General features: G+C 40.3%; 1 protein-coding gene across 7 annotated transcripts in view; it reads left to right on the top strand.

Annotated features, from left to right (window-relative positions):
* The window catches only part of RASGRP3 (RAS guanyl releasing protein 3), a 99,647-nt gene that overhangs the window by 27,339 nt on the left and 56,934 nt on the right, over window positions 1–15,374 (top strand). Inside the window, exon 1 of one of the 7 annotated variants that reach the window (XM_026016030.2) lies at window positions 1,885–2,354. The exons of 5 other annotated variants lie outside the window; for them this stretch is intronic. The gene's annotated coding sequence lies outside the window, so the exon portion shown is untranslated. Of the gene's footprint in view, window positions 1–1,884; window positions 2,355–15,374 lie in introns of those variants that run through there. One more of the 7 variants, XM_026016032.2, reaches the window with a different exon arrangement.

Here is a 15,374-nt window from a genome sequence, read left to right as displayed (position 1 = left end):
CCAGAGTGAGACAGAAACCTGGCGGGGGGTCAATGGCCTTTGGCAGGAGGAGGCCACTTCTTTTTGAGTTGAAGGAGGAGATTGGAAACTATAGGTGTTTGGGCCAGAGAGGGGAGATCTCCCCATTTATTTGCAAGGCTAGAAAAATGTCTCTGTGGAACCTCAGTGACACTCCTGGACACTGTCAGAAGGGTCCAGGGTCTTGGTCTGGGTTGACAGTTCACTCCACGTGTATGATTTGGGATGTATGATTCCTCTCTCCCAACAGAATCAAAGAATTTCTATGCTTATCTTTCCTGAGGCTGCTTTTTTAATTGGTCGTGAAGGGTTTCTGGGAGTCTCTGCCTCACTAACTATGTGGCATGCAATGGAATCATCAGAATAATTAACACCACCAGTTACAAATAAAGTGATTAATGGATGCCATAAGATCACAAAAGTTTCCATTACTGTAAGTGTAAAGTATAAATAAATCAAAATAACTTTTCAGATCTTCAGTAGACCTCCTTTTCTGTTTCTGATTAATGATTGTCACACAACAAAAAAGGTTTATGAAGGTGACATATCTTAGCACATTGTATTTTGATATCTGTAGTTTCTATTACTAACTTTGACCTCTTAAAAAGGGATATGTTTTGAAGCTTGCAAAACAATTTTCTATTTATGCTTTGGGCACTTACATGTTGGTAACAAATTTAGTGCCTTGAAAGAATGGCAAGACCAAGAGGTTTTTTTTTTTAATTTTCTTTTTCTTTCTTTCTTTCTTTCTTTCTTTCTTTCTTTCTTTCTTTCTTTCTTTCTTCTTTCTTTCTTTCTTTCTTTCTTTCTTTCTTTCTTTCTTTCTTTCTTTCTTCTTTCTTTCTTTCTTTCTTTCTTTCTTTCTTTCTCTTTCTTTCTTTCTTTCTTTCTTTCTTTTTCTTTCTTTCTTTCTTTCTTTGTTATTCTGGAAAAATACTCTCTCCTCTGTATGGAGGGAAACTTCTGGTTTGATTAATTCTGTAAATAATTATGAGGCAAAACCCAGATATGAAAGATTGCCCACACAAGCTCCTCTGTTGAGTAAGATCTCACTTATTAAAAATCAAGGTTGACAGTTTAACAGGCTCATGCTGGTGCAGAAATCCCCTGGGGCATTTTAACCTCTTAAAATCTTTTTTGGATGTTCAGTCTGCCAAATGAGCTGACTGCCTCTCATATCTCCATTCTACCCTGCTTGGGCTCTGCTTTTAGAAAGTGTCACTCTTACTATACCAAGAAGTCAGGTGCTATCCAAAGTCAGAGCATCCACAGGCTCTCCTTGGAGAGGGGAATGAAGAGGATGGGGTGAGAAAATCAGCTAAGGTGAGAAGTTTGAATCCAACAAGGCACCCAGATGGTCCGCCACCTTTGTGAGCAGCACAGGAAACAGCAGGTTGGTTCAACTTCCTAGCAGCAAAGCAGGCAGCAGCACATCTGTAAAGTGGCTTGTAAATCTTGTGATAATTTCTGTTTCCACTCTGATTCCCTAGCTGATAGTCCCAATGGCTCTGCTGTGCCCACCTCCCCCCCCCCAAAATGTTGATACAATCCAACAGATAACTACAGTTTGCCTAAATTTGGTCTTAAGCTACCTGAGAGTCATTTCCATGAGCTCTCTAGGCGAAGTTGCATCTGAGGGGTTTTGGTCTTCATTAACCCTTCACACATTTGCCCCTCAGCATTGCCTGGCACAGCAGCCCTGGCCTTTGAAATTAAACCTAAACCTTAGACTGCTAGTCCACCTTCCCCAGAACAGGCTGCCCCATCTTACAGCCCTTCCAACAAATGGGAGCCTGGGATGCTGAAAAAACGAAACCGAGATGGGGCGGCACTCTGATGTACTGGGGGGGGGGGGGTGGATTGCACACCTGGGACTCAGAGCAGCTTCCACCTGCCGGCCGACCTGTGGTTCCTTCTTCTCTCTGTTCAAGAGCCCCAGTGAAAACCTGAGGGAGATGAGAGAGCACAGGGCCTGCCTGCCCCTTTCCCCTCCACCCCCACCACACATCAACTTTCCACTTGCAGTGACCTGCCCTTCAGGGGTGACTTATCAGCTGTTTGGGGTTTGCCACTGAACGAAAACAAATTGTGGAAGGTACTGCTCTGCGTGCTAGTGAAACGGCTGAGCCAGCTCAGGGGTTATGAGGTTTGCGAATTAGGAGAATAATGATCTTCAGTGCTGACCTCCTGGCACGGCAGCAGTATTTATCAGGAGGCGCATGTGACTGCTTAAGACACAGCGCCCCGGTTTGAAGGAAACAGCTGCTCGCGGCGTGCTCCGGCACTTGGCAGCTGGACAGGCAGGGTGCTGATGTGGGGTCGGCCTCAGAAGCCCGGTAAGCAACTGCGGAGCTTTGGAGAGAGGGGGAGACAGTGTGGGTGTGTGTGTGTGTGTGTGCGCAAGGCACTGGCAACTTTTAACTCTGATTTTGGTTTCCATCGGCACTCAAGGAGCTATTTTATTTGTGTTATCTGTTAAGAGCCATTTGTATTTTTACTGAACCTATTTATTTGTTTATTATTTTTTTTGGACTCTGTCATTTGCAGCAACGTCGTATTCTAACCTTAGGAGTGAATGAGGCATATTTCTCCATTCCGACCTAGGAAGCAGCAAGTTGATTCCCTGGTGTCTGGGGTTTCTATGATCTGTGGTGTTGAGGCTTAAAGGCAAGATTCAGGTTACGAAGTAAAGAGCCGGTGAACGTGAACTGATGGACTAGATGTGATTTTTAATCGATTTTTACCATTGAAATTTGAAAAATAGTGTTTTGGGAAACGTGTATGTCTGATTTGACCAGTTCTGGAAACGATCCCTTCTAACTGTGTGTAACAACCTGCAATATATAGACAACGAACAAAGTCATATTGAGGTTTAGATGAGAAAGTGTTTCTAGATTTTGGGTCAGCTTTCTAACTCCTTGAAGATTTGGTAGCTCTTTTCTTTAACAAGCTAATTCAGCTTCATTACCTTAAAGCTAAAGTTTTTAGTCGTCTTTGGTCTTTCATACTTTAGATAAGAGGAAGTTAGCGTTTGGATGATGCTGGGTGTCCTCCTTCCTTGTCGATGACCTGAATTATATATAAAAGGGTTGCCTGCAGCTGATTATCCACTCTGGGGGCTTGACAACTGGCTTCCAAGGAACAGACCTGTTCTTTCTCAGGCTCACTCGGCCATCCTGGAGCTTGCTCTCAGGACAGCAACAGCACAGGCACCCTGCTGGAATGGGGCTGTTGGTCAAGGACATCTGTCCTGTAGAGGCCACCAGTCAGAATGTTTAAGAAAGGAAAAGGGGATAGGGAGAGGACAGAACCCGGAATTGATGAGGTAACCCTCTGCAAGTGACAGGCCTCTGAATCAGAGCCTGGGGGAGATAACCAAACAAGTTCCTTTTTCTGGATTGCCTGGACATTAGGAAGGGGGGTGGGGGCATAGGTTGTTTTGACTTGAATTCTTAACGAGCAGTTATTTGGCTTGAGACAAGCACAGGGCATTCTGAAGTGTGTTTCCCCTGGGTGACCAGGGGATTGTCAGATATGCTCAGGTTGCTGGGTTGCCTTGCAATTTCTGCCCCCTGCCTGGAGGGAGCTCTGCTCTCCCCACACCACACCCCCCCTCTCCTTTGAATGTAGAGGATGGTCTGAAAATGACCCAGAGCACGCTGGTCCTGCTGCAGCTCCCCTCAGTGGTTGCTCCTGAGGACCACACCAGTCAAAGATCGGGGCTGGAAGCACTCTCTGATGCCTGTCTGAAAAAGTGGCTAGTCTGGCACTGAGAAATTTCTCCCCTTCTTTTCCTTAAAACATAGAAGAATCTACAAGACCTGGAATATTCAATGAGGAAAAAAAAAATTTCTAATTCCTGCATTCGTTTTTATACCATTTGTGTGAAGTCCTTGATATAGCCCAGGGCCACATGGCTCAGTGACTTCCCTGTTTGACTACACGGCACCAGCTGCCCACGGGGCCACTTTTTAAGGGAGTTTGCTTACGGTATAGTTTCACTTTTACTGCAGGCGTAGTGGAAAAGGACTATGAGGTGCCATTATGTCTCCAAAAGAATAGAGACAACCACAATAAAATGGGGAGGGGGGTATCTCGTCGGTAGTAGTATCCTTGAATTCCTCAAGTGCTGAATGTTTGAAGGCCCACAGATGATTTTGAAAAACCCAATGATATCTTGACTTTCAAAATATCAACAGAATAATAAATAGTTATTTTACATGCAGATAGTACACTCACAGAGTCAGACTTTCATATCTCGATAGGAAGTCTAGAATGTGCAATTTAGTGCATTCATTTCAAAGTTGAGAAAATTGTGACCTCTTTATTCAGGTCAAAGTGCTAGTTAGTTGCAGATCCACAAGAGAGGGCCCTGGGCTTCTGCTACTATTATTATGTTATTGTTACAACATTAGCACTACTAATTATAACTTAAATTTATTGTGCACTTACTCTGCCAATTGATGTGCTAAGCAAGTGTATTTATTTTCACATAATCTTCACAATATGTCTATGTACTACTTATCATTATACCAGTTTGATAGGTGGAGAAACTGAAGCTCAGGAACCCCTTTATCTGCTGAGCAATATATGGCACACACAGAAGTGGCTCCTGGATCTGATTCCAGAACCTGCACACGTTAAATAATAAACGTGGAACACCTATGCTAATCCCACACATTTAAACTTAAAAGCTGAGTGCTTAATGGAATGCTCAATGGAATGCAAATGAGCATATTTTGAGTGGAACACAGATACACAAAGTGAGTTCGGGCTCTTTTGCACGCTCCCCAGCAGGAAGGGTGAGGTTTCCCCTGGTGACAGTCCAAGCCCAAGTTGCACAGGATCACTGACCTGCAGCATGTTTTTCTCATTGAGAGTGGTTCAGTGATGGCTCTCACATTGGTAAGAGCAGCAAGTTTGAGTTTTATCGTTACCGTGGAGCACACCACTGTCACTGCCCTTTCTGGCCCTTTCCTCAGCTTTTCCTGTCCCTCCTTTCCTTTGGAGGACAGCCACTCCACCCCTGCCCCACCCCAAAGAGCTCACTTGGTGGTGATAAAACTATTACCAGACCTGTTCACTGTCGTTCAACCTGGAAGGCTGGTTGTTCAAGTAGGTGGTGGCTCTTCACAAAGAGAAACAATGCAGTCCTTCCATCTATTTACTCCCTTTGTTCTGAGCTGTGAGGGGGAGGTTATAGGCCAGGAGACTGAGGTGAGGGAGGAGAGCTTTTCTCTGCTGACTGGGTTGCTGCCTGGTCCAGCCTTTGCCCAGGTACATACTTCTTCCTGCACCTGCTGCATACCTAAAGACTGGCTGTCTTACTTGTGAGCCATGAACCTGAAGCTTCCCTGGGTTGTCAGCCAGAGACTAGGCCCTTAAAGAAACTTCATTCTTGAACCTTCTAAAAATTTCATTTGGTTCTTCCATGTAGTTAAATGTCAAAATTAAGGTGGGTGATGAGAAGGAACACTGAGTAATACATAGGGTCTAATACATGATACACAGCAGAGGGGTCTTTTGCTTAATCAGGAGGACAGTTAAGTATGGAGACCAGTCATGGATATCTTTGAGGAAGTTATTAATGTTTTCCGAGGCTGTTATATGGCAAGATTATACTATTCTGAATATCAAGCTATTTATGGGAAGAAAGAGGAATTTTTAATCTCCCCATCACCTACTGATGCTTCTAAAACTAAGTCCAACTCCAGGGAAGTCAGCAAGACAGTCTTGCTAAACCAGAACCACTGGAAATGACCTCCAGTTCTTGCTGGAAGTGGCTTCTTTCCATGGCAGTCAGTGCAGTCCAGTGGGTTATGCAGAAACACATGAGACAGATTCAAAATCACCAGAGTACGTAAGTTATACTCCAGAGCTGGTTGGTTGGTTAATTTGTTTATTTATTTATTTTATTTATTTATTCATGAGAGACACAGAGAGACTGAGGCAGAGACCTAGGCAGAGGGAGAAGCAGGCTTTCCCTCTGGGGAGCCCGATTCGGGCTTGATCCCAGGATCCTGGGGTCACATCCTGAGCCAAAGGCAGACAATCACTGAACCACCCAGGTGCCCCTCCAGAGGTGGTTTAAAGCAAAATAAAGTGTTTGATTATCTTCTTGGGACCTTTTAGGATGAGGAAACAAAATTTGTGATGCCCATGTTGGCTGGCTTTGTTCCTTTGTTTTTTCTAGCTTGTGTGTTCCAAAGAACCTATTCCCAAAGAGTTAACTCCCTTGGGTCCCCCTTTCCCTTTGTATTGATGGCTCATTTACAATCCCTAGAGTTGTTCTGCTACTTGCAAATCACATTTCCTTTGTTTTATGGATTTGAAAGTTGAGGGGTTGGGGGGAGCAGGTGGGTTGTTTTTGTAGTTGCAAATGATCACAGTGGCATCTCTGGAGTCTATATAGGTTCACAGTGTTTGATCTTGAGCCCATTTGTAGTATAAAGTCCTGCATTTATACTGGTATTTTCTGGTGTAAGGCACTTTCTTGCACTTTGCCACAATCCTGTGAAAGGAGAACATCATCACTGCTGTTTAGTGAGGAAACTGAGAATGAGGGAAAGTGAGTCATGGAACCAGTAACTGGCAGAGCTCAGCTAAATCCTCCATCTTCTGATTCTGAATATCTGGAGAATTGTCCTCTGTGATCAAAAGTGCTGTCATTTGCATTATCTTCTGATGAACAAAAGGTAAATGAGAGACTGATTCAGGATGTACCATCACGTGCCTGTCTGTGAGGCTATTTCCACAACCTGTGGATATTTATCTTTAGAAACAGGATCAGCCTTAGTGACAGACACAAGAGCATTTGTGTAGTATTTCTAAACGAACTTAGTGGTCTTTTTCTTCCCCTGCCATCCTACTAACTGTGGCATGATGTAATGTTCAACTTTTATAAGGCTTCTGGGTCGTTTGTTTGTTTGTTTTAGGTATTAGAAAAAAATGTAGCCTGTTGTTCAGCATGCACTTCCATTATCCCACAAAACCATCAGCATTCTTGGAAGCTCTGCCTGGTCACAATACCCTTATTCTCATGGGAAATAGTTTATTCTGACTACTAGGAATAGAGTCCACTGTGACCATTTCCCTTTGCAAAGTTATCTACAAGAGTCCTAGCTCACTAGAATAGTTGAGAATCTTCACTACTAGTCAGTTTTCTGTTATGGTCACCCGATTCATTGTATAACAGAGTTATCTCTGTGTTGGCGATGTCATAAAAATGACAGTGCCCGATGCCTGATGATTTTACAGTGCAGCTGCACATTTTAATGGCTATGACTTAGAGGTGGGGTTGGGGGAAGCAAGGGAACAGCTCTTTGACAATAATAGCTATGACAGTGTTTCTTTCTAAAGTCACTTTTTTTTTTAGTATGTATGTTAAAGGTAGCCTTTTTGAATTTAAAAAATTCTGAAAAACATTTGATTCATGAATTGACTCAAAGAGTGTTTTTCTTAGTAACTACTGTAATAATCAGAACATTTTGTACCTCTCAAGAGGATAAAAGTGGATAGAAAATTTTTTAAAAAGAAGAAAGAAAATGAAATAGGTTAAAGGCTTAGTGTTCTGTGGGTGCCTGGGTGGCTCAGTTGGTTAAGCATCCAACTCTTGGTTTCAGCTCAGGTCATGATCTCAGGGTCATGGGATGGAGCCCGAAGCAAAGCCTATGCTCAGTGCAGAGTTAGCTGGAGTTTCTCCCTCTCCCCCCCTCCCCCTCTCCCTCTCCCTCTCTATTATATATATATATATATATATATATATATATATATATATATATATATATATATATATAAAAGCTTAGTGCCTTGGATTCCAGTCTGTAGAATAGGAAGTAATATAAACTCGAATGCCGCTATTGTAAGTGGAGAATTCAACTCAATATATGAATAATTTATACAGCAGATTTCCCAACATCTGATCAGTTTCCCTGTGATCAAATCAGTCATTTTGGTTTTTGAAGGCTCATGTATTCCAACTGCTGCCCTTTACACTATCTTTATGCTTAACTTAGTGCTGCTTTAGGAGAACCTGTGCATAGCCCACAAAATATTCGAAGACCCTTGCCTAGATCATTGTCATTAATTTGCTTTTGTATTGTTAATGTTAGAAATGAATGTGTCTGGGGTACAGTCTTTGACAGAGAACTTGTGATGGGGAAAGTAACATGGAAAAAACTTTGTCATTAATTCCAGAATTTCATTTTAGTCACTACTTTGCCACTGCTTCATTGTTTCAAAAATCACAGACAAGTAACTACATTTAAATGTGTGTGATTTTAATTGCTTCTCTTTTTCCCCTCTGAGGTCTTTGTAGTGTGGTTGAGATCTTAGCAATTGATGAATTGGCCAAAAGGAAGTCAAGGGGCTGAAGAGGAATTCAGGCAGGGCCATCAATCTGCCATGGAATCAATTTTTTTTAAAAAAGGAGAGAAAGAAAGAGAATAATGAAAAAAAAGCTGTTTAGTCACTTGCCTGTTTTGAGAAAGTAATATTTTTATTTTCATCTAACAATTTAAAATGAGCTGAACCAGTTTTCCTTAGAGACATTTACCTACATTCACCCTAGGAAGATACCACTAAGGGGTTCCTTTTTAGGAAATGACACACACTGTTTTGACCAAACTCTCTGGATCTAGAATCAAGGAGCTAGGAAGGACAAATGCCTTCTTCAGCCATACTCTATCAACCTGCCTATGACTATCAAGGAGGAATGTTCTCAACATCGAACTCTGAAGCTCAAAAACTACTCAAGAATTTAAAACCATTTTAAAATAGAAGAGCTGAGTATAATTTCCATACTTGGCTCTGGAAAAATCCTACCTTGGCTTCAATTTGACTGAACTTCGGATTCTGCTTTACTTTCAGTTCTGCTTTTTAAAAGTAGAAAGTATTTCATGTATGCATGGAATGCCTGCCATTCAAAATCATATGAGTTGACAGGATGTTTTGCAGATTATTGTTTGTTTATGGCAAGGACAGTGCTCCATCTGAATGGCAGTGCTGTGGACTTCTCTGTTGTCTTTCCCCACTCACTCAATTCTAAGATGAGTCTATCTCTTTTCCTTCTGTAGTTGGCATTTAAACATAATTTGCTACTAGGAGAGAAAAGAGACCTTATTTTCACAACTCCCAGATGTAGATATTATCACTGACACTCTTACAGAAGAGAAAACTAAATTTCAGAGAGGCTGAGTATCCTCTGTAAGGTCACAAGCCAGCGAGTAATGAATCCAGGGTTCTGGTTCTAGTCTGTCAGGAAAACAAAGTGTGTGCCTTTTGTGTTGAACTTCACTTGTCTCTCACTGTGTTCATGCTAAAAACTGCTCACTGTGGAAAAGGCAACCGTTCTGTGGAGTCTGGAATCTGCCTGCTTTGCCATGCAACCAACATTACATCATAGCCATTTCCATTAGAGGGATGCTATAGGACAAAACTTCCTAGGACTCTGTGGGTGCATGAGTGCATCCTGCAGTCTCCTCTTAGCCTCTACCCATAATGCACTCATCCTGCTCCTATTGTTGAGGTGTTCTCTCAACCGTGGCGCTCTGCACCTTGGGCAGGGTTGTCTTGCAGAGCCAAGCCTCTGGCTACACTCAAAAATCATTACACTATCTCAGATGATGACAGGTATAAAAAAGATCATGACTGGAGGACCTGGCTGATTGACCAGCAATGACAGTTTACTTTAAATTATATTTGGTTTTTATAAGAAGTGACATAATATTGGCATTGAAAGAGGCAATCGTACTCCCTTAATACATTTTTTCCTTGGGGCCGTGATTACAAATAGATAAAAGGGTGAAGCAGACCTTGAAGCAGGACCAGTGGAACATATCTCATGCTATTTTAATTCTGTTTTAGAATACCTTCTTTACCATCTCTTGGAAGCTGCAGGAACTTTGGTTGACTTAAGCCAGTGATGGTGGTTTTATTGGGTACGAATTGAGGATTTATCTTTTTAGCTAAAAGGATGACTGAGAAATGTGTATACATAAAACTGTAACTATTCGGAATATTCTCTCATATCAAGCTTGTGGAAGAGAGGCTGATATGCTTGAAAAATTGTTTTGAGTTTTAATCTTCAGATATGGAAACTTTACTCAACCAAAGTTATCAAAACTTCAATAAGTACAGTCTAGCTTATGGGACTTCTTATGTGGAAGCCAGAATTTATGTTTAGATAATAAAAGAAAAGGAAAAAAATGTCTGGGACACCTGAATGACTCAGCGGTTGAGCATCTGCCTTTAGCTCAGGCCATGATCCTGGAGACCCAGGATCAAGTCCCACATCAGGCTCCCTGCATGGAGCCTGCTTCTCCCTCTGCCTGTGTCTTTGCCTCTGTCTCTGTGTGTCTCTCATGAATAAATAAATAAAATCTTAAAAAAAAGGAAAAAGCCCAAAATATATTTTCATACAATTCATTTTGCAAGTATTTTTAAACATGCTTTGTGTTGCATATTACACTAACATGAATCATGGCACAGACTTTAACCTATAGGATATTACCACTTATTTAAGCATATCAATATTTTTAAAAATTATAATAATCACAACATACAAATATTTTGCCTATAAAAGAGGTTTGTATGGAGTTTTATGGTAGTTGGGAAAAAGGAGATAACTATCTGAGTGAGTCAAGGAAGGTTCCTTAGAGTTGGTGACATTTGAACTAGGTATAAAAGGTGACAAGGAACTAGTCCTTGTTCAAGAAGAAAAAACTATATTTTGAAGGTCTTCTTTCCATGAGGAGCATGTAATCTGGTAGAGATGAATCAGAGGGTATGCATTAGAGGAAGAATTGGATAAAAGGCTAAAGATCACTTGTTCTGATGGCTAAGGGTAGTGTTTGCCCTTCTGAAGCATTTAGATATTTTTGAGGACCATTTAAAGTGTTTAAAAAGTCTTTTTATTTTAGAAAATATCCAACATATACAAAAGTAGACAGAATAATTTAGTGAGCCCCTATGTATTCATTACCTGACTTTAACAATTTTCAGTGGCCAATCTTGTGTTTCCTTTCTATCCCCACAAATGTTCTCTTGTCCCAATATTAGTTTTGACACAAATGTCAGGCATTTAATCATTCCACCTGTAAATATTTTGGTATGTATTTCTAAAAGATGTATTCTCTTTTGAAAAATCTATAATATCATTAACATATCTAAAATAATTAATAATTCATAACTATTGTTATAGGTTTTCAAATAAGTGATATGAATATATTTGTAATCTGGAAAGAAAACCCTGGAGGCAATGATGGGAATATAACAACACCAAACTGATAGAAGACTCCAGAGGTGGGTTTGAATCAAGCCAGTAGTGATGGAGAAAATGGAAGAATTTTTAGAGTACTTAAAAAGTAAATTGGCAATTCTTGAGAGCAATTAGATATGGGGGTAAAGGAGATAAGAGAGTTAAGGTAAAGGAGATTAAGAGTTAAAATTTAGAGGTTTTTAACATGAGAGGCATTTGGAAACAAATCCAAAATATATCTTCCTATTACCCTCAAAGCTTTCAGACTTGGAACATTTGAAGTAATTTTGATTGTTCCATCTTAAGAGTGTCATTAACAAAAATTAGAAAACATCCAAAGTAACATCTAAAATTTTCAAGGGGTTAGAGGAGCCACTTGGACAGACTGATGACTGAGACTTCTTTAGTTTACATCTGATAATAGCTATAAAATCATAAAGGCTAATGAACATGACTTATTCATCAAAGGCCGCAAAACACTAAAGGTTTGAGTGATGTGAATTTAAAATAATGAATGGAATTTTTCACACTTTATGATGAAAATATTTAAACAAAAAAACTTGAATTGTATATTGAATATCCTTATACCACCAATTCAATTTTATCATTAACAGTTTACCATGTTTGCATTTTCACATCTATTTGCTTATCCATTCTTCTGTCCATACACTGGCTCATCCATTTTTTTTTTTTCCAAAATAAGTTGCAGACAGCATTACACTTCATTTCTAAAGACTTCATCATACATATTAGTAACTGGGGTTCAATATTTGTTTATGCAAATTTTGTATTTTACAAGAGAGAGGTTAAACTTACACATTTATTTTGCCATAAGGAAAGGCTGTGATTCAAGAAGGATTAACACAATTCATGGCTGATTCCTGCTAGGTTATTTATGAAAATGAGAAACTGTTTGAGAACTTCCTGATCCTCAAAAGTTATCATATGGAGCAACCATAACCCTACTGCAAAACAGCCTCTGAGGCAATGTCAAGTATTGACTTGGCAAAACTAATGCTTCTTAGTAAATGTTAATTGAATTTGAATGTGAAGAAACTGGCACCCAGAAAGCATAAGCTCTCTGCCAGTAAGTGATTGAGCAGGTATGAGAACAAATCACCTCCAGTAGTTTCACACTGAGCTTCAGTCCCCTCCTGTAACTACTCTGTAGAATAGTGTAACAGAGTGGATGGTTTATAAGTAAAAACTGTAGTACAGGCAATGTATTCTATACAATGTCATCCTGGGGTTAGTCAAGAGGAGCCAGTATGTGGGCAAGAGGAAAGAAGGTAAACTATTTTCACAAAAGAGAACTCTTTATCCACAAATGGAGAAAAAAAATGCCTGTGTTCATACATCCTCTGACATTCTCCAGAAAGATTAAATGCAGCTTGTGAGGGATCCCTGGATGGCTCAGCGGGTTAGAGCCTGCCGTTGACCCTGGGCGTGATCCTGGAGTCCCAGAATTGAGTCCCACATCGGGCTCCCTGCATGGAGCCTGCTTCTCCTTGCGCGCGTGCTCTCTCTCTCTCTCTGTCTTGCATGAATAAATAAAGTCTTTAAAATAAAATAAGTCTTAATAAAAAATATTTTAAAAATAATAAATAAATGCAGCTTGTGATAAACAGAAAAAATAAACTAAAACAGAAAATGATTAGCACAGGAATAAAACAAAGGCCAAAGTATGTCAGTTAGGGGAGTGATGAACAAGCTTAGACTTAGAAAGCTTTGAAATGTTGTAAGTGAAATAAAATTCTGACATGTTAAAACCCACCAACTGGCTCAAGAATTAAAAAATCAAGTTGAGAGGATGTCTGGATGATGCATTTGTTCAAATGCTTATTGCTGATGAAGATATCTAGGATTCATTTGAAAAATTCAGTCAGATAGCCAGGCATTTGCTTACACAAAAAAGCAGACATTCTAATACTAGAAAGAAATTTAGGTGTTTGATTGACTTTTTCAGTTTCCATTTTGATGTTAGGACATCAGTCTATTTCAATGGTTTTCACCCAGGGGCAATTTTACCCTCTGGGGACATTTGGCAATGTCTGGTGACAGTTTTGGCTGTTTCTTCTGGGGTTGGAGATGGCGAACTACCGGCACCTAGTGGATAGAGGCCAAGGATGCTGCTAAACATCCTGCAGTACATGGGATGGACCCCCACAAGGAAAAATTATCCAGCTCAAGTATCTATACTACTGAGGTTGAGAAATCCTGATCAATATGTGTCAGTCACAAATCTTACACTAGTGTGCCTTGGAAACACTAGCTGATTTACATGTGCATTTCGCCTCATGGCTGCTACTGAAGAGCCAATACCCTTACTGAAACACTACTGTATGGGCATCAGGCCAAAACGAGATGTAAAGTGACAAGTCTTTCAGAATAAGGTCCACAGAAAGCAGAGCTGAGTGGTTTACAGCACAAGTCGACTGCATTATTTGGTATCTGAGAGCACCAAATGTTGGCAGAGGCAAGAATACAGATATTTAATTACTAGGAACATATTTAAGGGAATTCATGCCATACCGAGCAAGGGAAGGGATCATTAGATCCTAAGTCCTAGGACAGTTCATTCTAGAACTTCTTCCTTTAGGACGTGCTCATTAATTTGCTTGCTTCTTTCCTCTTCAAAATCTCAGGAAGAAGAACTGAGAGTATCGGAAGCAAGTGGATTAGATAAACCCCTGCTGCCAACCTGATGATTGTATCTCTGACTTCTGTTCTCCTTAATCTTCCCCCTGCTAATTATACATGCTCTGTTTTTGCAACCATGTTCTCCTTTCTTCATTCATGCTACAAGAGGTGCTCATCCCCTCTATTACCCCTTCCTCCTCCTTCTTTAACTTCTTCCTCCCTACAAGATCATCCCCATCAGAATAAAGGGATGTTTCAGCATCTCTCATCTTATAAAAATATCCCCTGATCCCCACATCCTCTGCCAATTTCTCTTCAGTTCTAGACAAAGTCATTAAACTTGCTGTCTCTGTTTCTTTATCTCCCATTTATTCTTTAGTTCACACCAACTTGGCTTCAGCCCACAGCTCCACTAAAGCTGCTCTTATAAGGTTGCCATTGACTTCCTTGTAGAAAAAATTTAAAAAGCAGATAGTTTCCAGTCCTTCTCTTGTTTGGCCTCTCAGTAGCATTCAACACACAGTTTCAGCTTCCATGAGCATGTTCTTGTCTTGGCCTTATGCTTGACATTTTTCTTCTGCCTCTCTGACAACTCCTCACAATACTCTGCTGCTTTGCCTCCTTTCTCTGCCCTCTAGATGTTGGAATGCCCAAGGCATAAGAGTGGGCTCTCTTGTCCTTTCTCTTTAGGCTTTCTTTCCAAGTGATCTGTATCATTTTTGTAGCTTTAGCTGCTATTAAATTCTATCTCAGATATTTCCACGTTTGGATAAATAACTGCCTCTTGAGACCTGTACCAGAAATTTGCAGGCAACTCAAACTTAGCACATCTTAAGTACAGCTCTAGATTTCTCCCAGTGTACCTCTCCTTCTGTTCTGTCAGCTTTCTCCAACTTAGTAAATGGAATTGTAATCCTGACAGTTTTTCAGACCTTTCATTCTCTCACATCTTTCACTAAATTAATCTCCAAGTTTTAACACTTCAAAGAGTTCTTTCTTTGCTACTCACCTAAAATAATCTCTCTTGTCATTCTCTATCTTAACATCCTGTGAAGGTTTTCATTCATTGCTCTTATAACAACTTGTAATTGTATATTAGCTTGTCTACTTGTCTAATGTTGGTTTTCCTCTCTAATTGTACAGTCCAAGGCAGGGATCTGGCCTTTTTTGTTCACTGCTGGGTACCCAGGCCTTGGCATACTGTCTGGAAGGTAGAGGTATTGTGTTCAGTCAGTAGTTGTTTAGCCAATAAAGGACTATTTGGATTGTAAGCCTTAAAGAGATAGTTTTTTTTTTCTCCTGATGAGATAAGAATCAGATCATTTTGCTGTTTGAATCATACTCTTAAGTAGATTAAAAGATAGTAGTTAAACATCATTCAGAAAAGAGAAAAGGGGTGCCTGGGTGGCTTTTTTGGTTAAGCATCTGACTCTTGATTTCAGCTCAGGTCATGATCTCA

The sequence above is a fragment of the Vulpes vulpes genome, chromosome 8 (genome assembly GCF_048418805.1).
Source record: "Vulpes vulpes isolate BD-2025 chromosome 8, VulVul3, whole genome shotgun sequence".
Taxonomy (NCBI): domain Eukaryota; kingdom Metazoa; phylum Chordata; class Mammalia; order Carnivora; family Canidae; genus Vulpes; species Vulpes vulpes.
Note: the sequence above shows the minus strand (reverse complement) of the source record. Positions and strands in the feature narration are given on the sequence as shown.